The sequence below is a fragment of the Triticum urartu genome, chromosome 6A (genome assembly GCF_056163025.1).
Source record: "Triticum urartu cultivar PI428250 chromosome 6A, HENAU_Tu73, whole genome shotgun sequence".
Taxonomy (NCBI): domain Eukaryota; kingdom Viridiplantae; phylum Streptophyta; class Magnoliopsida; order Poales; family Poaceae; genus Triticum; species Triticum urartu.
This window is the reverse complement of record NC_141878.1, coordinates 486,813,863-486,819,294: the sequence shown is the minus strand read 5'-3', so window position 1 is coordinate 486,819,294 and position 5,432 is coordinate 486,813,863.

The window sequence follows — 5,432 nt, the reverse complement described above, 5'->3', positions numbered from 1 at the left end:
TCAATCTCGTTACCGACAAGTCTCTTTACTCGTTCCGTAATGCATCATCCCACAACTAACTCATTAGTCACAATGCTTGCAAGGCTTATAGTGATGTGCATTACCGAGAGGGCCCAGAGATACCTCTCCGATACTCAGAGAGACAAATCCTAATATCGATCTATGCCAACTCAACAAACACCATTGGAGACACCTGTAGAGAACCTTTATAATCACCCAGTTACGTTGTGACGTTTGGTAGCACACAAAGTGTTCCTCCGGTGTCCGGGAGTTGCATAATCTCATAGACATAGGAACATGTATAAGTTATGAAGAAAGCAATAACAACAAACTAAACGGTCATCGTGCTAAGCTAACGGATGGGCCAAGTCAATCACATCATTCTCTAATGATGTGATCCCGTTCATCAAATGACAACTCTTATCCATGGCTAGGAAACTTAACCATCTTTGATTAATGAGCTAGTCAAGTAGAGGCATACTAGTGACACTTAGTTTGTCTATGTATTCACACATGTACTAAGTTTCCGGTTAATACAATTCTAGCATGAATAATAAACATTTATCATGATATAAGGAAATAAATAATAACTTTATTATTGCCTCTAGGGCATATTTCCTTCACCGGAAACTTACTGCATGTGCGCACTTCAATAGTGCATGCTCCAGGTCCTCCTTACTGATCAAACAAATCTTGCATAGGTTCTGCTGCCCTATGTGTCGATGTACCAGGGTGCATTCATCAGGTAAAATACCCCTTAAAACTCGCCAGAAGAAAACTCTGACCTTGGGTAAAGCATTGAGCTTCCATAGCGAATTCCACAACCGTTAGTTATCAAATATGGATCCGGTAACCTGCCCTTCCTCTGGAGCTTGAAGCTCATTGCGAGTCACTAGAGCTTGGTACGCTGACTTTACGGTGTAGTTACCTGAAGCCTCCTTTACCCAAGCGAGAAAATCATCACCACATCCAGATCGCAGTGGTATATTCAAAATAGCTTGCGCATCTGAGGGTATAGAAGTGTCCCGAATTAGTTCCCTCCTCCATGACCATGTGCTTGTACCAATCAGATCACTAACAAGTGAAACAGAGGTGTTTGTAGGTCTAACTAGGGGAACCATTGTAGTTGTTGGTGGAATCCACTTATCATTCCATATCGATATGCTGGATCCATCTCCTGCCCGCTTAATAAGCCCAGTAGTTAACGCTTCCTGTCCAGGCATGATAGCTCTCCAAGTTGCAGAGGATGAGCTTGGATTTGTGGCTTGCATAAAATCAGTATCCGGGAAGTATTTACTCTTGAGCACTCTTGCACAAAGGGTATTAGGATTAGTGATGAGGCGCCATCCTTGCTTACCCAGTAGTGCCAAATTAAAGAGGTGAAGGTCGCGAAAACCCATGCCCCTCTACATTTTGGTGTTGGTAGCTTCTGCCATGAGATCCAGTGTAATGATTGCTTATAATCGAGTTGCTCCACCAAAATTTAGCCATGCAAGATGTGATACTCTTGCATACGTTTTTGGTCAATAAAAAGACACTCATGCTATATGTGGGAATTTCTTGGATAATGGACTTCAGTAAGGTTTCTCACCCTGCACAAGCAAAGAGTCTCTCTGACCATCCCTGCATTTTACTCCTAGATCTTTCCCTTATATGATGGAAGGTGCCACTAGTGATTTTACCAACAACAGTTGGGAGACCCAGATATTGCTCACTAAACGCCTCAACATGGAGGTCCAGAGCATTCTTGACAGCTTGTCTGGATGAAGCCGGTGTGTTTGGCCTGAAGAAGATAGCACTTTTCTCTCTGGTTACACGCTGACCCGATGCAGAACCATAGATTTGAAGTATGTTGTTCAGCCTAGCCGCACTTAGGTCTTTTGCCTTCATAAAAATGAGGTTATCGTCCGCGAATAGCAGGTGATTGACCCATGGGGCTCTAAAATTGGCTCTGATTCCTCTATCAATGGTGCCATAATATTTGAGTAAGCATGAAAAACCTTCTGCAAATATGAGGAACAAAAACGGTGACATGGGGCATCCCTGTTGAGGGAGTCCTGGATTAGGGGGTCTCCGGACAGCCGGACTATCTCCATTGGCCGGACTGTTAGACTATGAAGATACAAGATTGAAGACTTCGTCTCGTGTCCGGATGGGACTCTACTTGGCGTGGAAGGCAAGCTAGGCAATACGAATATGGATATCTCCTCCTTTGTAACTGACCTTGTGTAACCCTAACTGAGGGAGTCCTGGATTAGGGGGTGTCCGGATGGCCGAACTATACCTTCAGCTGGACTCCTGGACTATGAAGATACAAGATTGAAGACTTCGTCCCGTGTCCGGAAGGGACTTTCCTTGGCGTGGAAGGCAAGCTTGGCGATACGGATATGTAGATCTCCTACCATTGTAACCGACTTTGTGTAACCCTAACCCTCTCCGGTGTCTATATAAACCGGAGGGTTTTAGTCTGTAGGACAACATACATAACAACAATCATACCATAGGCTAGCTTCTAGGGTTTAGCCTCTCCGATCTCGTGGTAGATCTACTCTTGTACTACCCATATCATCAATATTAATCAAGCAGGAGGTAGGGTTTTACCTCCATCAAGAGGGCCCGAACCTGGGTAAAACTTCGTGTCCCTTGCCTCATGTTACCATCCGGCCTAGACGCATAGTTCGGGACCCCCTACCCGAGATCCACCGGTTTTGACACCGACATTGGTGGTTTCATTGAGAGTTCCTCTGTGTCATCGCCGTTAGGCTTGATGGCTCCTACGATCATCAATAGCGATGCAGTCCAGGGTGAAACCTTCCTCCCCGAACAGATCTTCGTCTTTGGCGGCTTTGCACTGCGGGCCAATTCACTTGGCCATCTGGAGCAGATCGAAAGCTATGCCCCTGGCCATCAGGTCAGATTTGGAAGTTTAAACTACACGGATGACATCCGCGGGGACTTGATCCTCGACGGATTCGAGCCACTGCCGAGCACGCCGCACTGTCACGACAAGCATGATCTAGCTCTACCACCGAACAGTGCCCTGGAGGCCGCACCCGCATCGGCTTCGACCCTTAATTCGGAGCCAACTGCGCTGATCGAGGATGAGTGGTTGGACGCCGCCTCGGGGGCTGCGATCCCAATGGCGATCGAGCCGAACGCCAGCCCCGCACTTCGCGATACTCATGACTCCAAGGAGCCGGACTCCTCTCTGGACTCCGAACCCTCCGCGCCCCTGCCGATCGAATCCGATCATGGAGTTTACTGCCGCGGACATCTTCTAGCACTCGCCTTTCAGCGATATTCTGAAGACACTAAAGTCTCTCTCGTTATCAGGAGAGCCCTGGCCGGACTACGACCAGCAAGGTTGGGATACGTACGATGAAGAAATTCAAAGCCCACCCACCACCCACTTTGTAGCCACTGTCGACGATTTAACCGACATGCTCGACTTCGACTCCGAAGAGATCGACGGTATGGACACCGATGCAGGAGACAATGAAGAACCAGTGCCTATTGGGCCTTGGAAAGCCACCTCGTCGTATGACATATACATGGTGGACACCCCAAAAGAAGGAGATGGCGATGGAACAACGGAGGATGACCCCTCCAAGAAACAGCCTAAGCGATGGCATCAGCGGCGCCGCTCAAAATCCCGCCAAAGCAAATACGGTGACTCCAGCACAGGAGATAATAATACTCCGGAGAGTGTCGCAGAAAACCCCCTCCAGCAAGATTCAACACAGGAGGATGGAGAAGCCAGCCCTCACGAGAGAGCGGCAGACAGAGAGGTCGAGGACGATAATTATACGCCTCCCTCCGAAGACGAGGCAAGCCTCGACGACGACGAATTCGTCGTGCCAGAGGATCCCGCCGAGCAAGAGCGTTTTCAACGCAGGCTTATGGCCACGATAAGAAGCCTCAAGAAAAAACAGCAACAACTTAGAGCTGATCAAGATTTGCTAGTCGACAGATGGACTGAAGTCCTTGCGGCCGAAGAGCATAAACTCGAACGCCCCTCCAAGAGCTACCCAAAGCGCAGGTTGCTACCTCGATTAGAGGAGGAAGCACTCAAACCTACATCACCAGCACTTGATACGGCCGACCGGCCACCTCGTGGCCACGATAGAGAGGCCTCTCGGCCCTCCACTCAAGCCGCACCCCGTACCAAGGCACGGGAAAATGCGCCAGACCTGCGAGATATGTTGGAGGACAAGGCAAGGCAAACAAGATCGATCTATGGATTGCGTGGGCGCCCCATGACTCGAGATGGTAACCGTCACGCCGGACACAAATCCGGTAGGTCCGAACATAGTAGACAAAGCTCATTGGAGCTACGTCGTGATATAACCCAGTACAGAGGCGCCGCACACCCACTATGCTTCACAGACGAAGTAATGGATCATCAAATCCCCGAGGGTTTCAAACCCGTAAACATCGAATCATATGATGGCACAACAGATCCTGCGGTATGGATCGAGGATTATCTCCTTCATATCCACATGGCCTGCGGCGATGATCTCCATGCCATCAAATACTTCCCACTCAAGCTTAAAGGACCAGCTCGGCATTGGCTTAACAGCTTGCCAGCAGGATCAATTGGTTGTTGGGAGGACCTGGAAGCCGCATTCCTCGACAATTTCCAGGGCACTTATGTGCGACCACCAGACGCCGATGACCTAAGCCACGTAATTCAGCAGCCAGAGGAATCGGCCAGGCAATTCTGGACACGATTCCTAACAAAGAAAAATCGAATAGTCGACTGTCCGGACGCCGAGGCCCTAGCAGCCTTCAAGCACAATATCCGTGACGAGTGGCTTGCCCGGCACCTTGGATAGGAAAAGCCGAAATCTATGGCAGCACTCACGACACTCATGACCCGCTTTTGCGCGGGAGAAGACAGCTGGCTTGCTCGTAGCAACAATATGACCAAGAACCCTGGTAATTCGGATACCAGGGACAGTAGTGGTAGGTCGCGTCGCAACAAGCAGAAGCGCCGCACTAACGGCGACAATGCTGAGGATACGGCAGTTAATGCCGGATTCATAGGCTATAAATCCGGTCAGTGGAAAAAGCCATTAAAAAGAAATCCTAGGGGCCCATCCAGTTTGGACCGAATACTCGACCGCTTGTGCCAGATACATGGCACCCCCTAAAAGCCGGCCAATCACACCAACAAGGATTGTTGGGTGTTCAAGCAGGCAGACAAGTTAAATGCCGAAAATACTGACAAGGGCCTACATAGCGATGACGACGAAGAGCCCCGGCCGCCGAACAACAATGGATAGAAGGGGTTTCCCCCACAAGTGCGGATGGTGAACATGATATACGCAACCCACATCCCCAAGAGGGAGTGAAAGTGCGCGTTAAGGGACGTATATGTTGGGTTTCGTAGTAATTTCAAAAAATTTCCTACGCACACGCAAGATCATGTG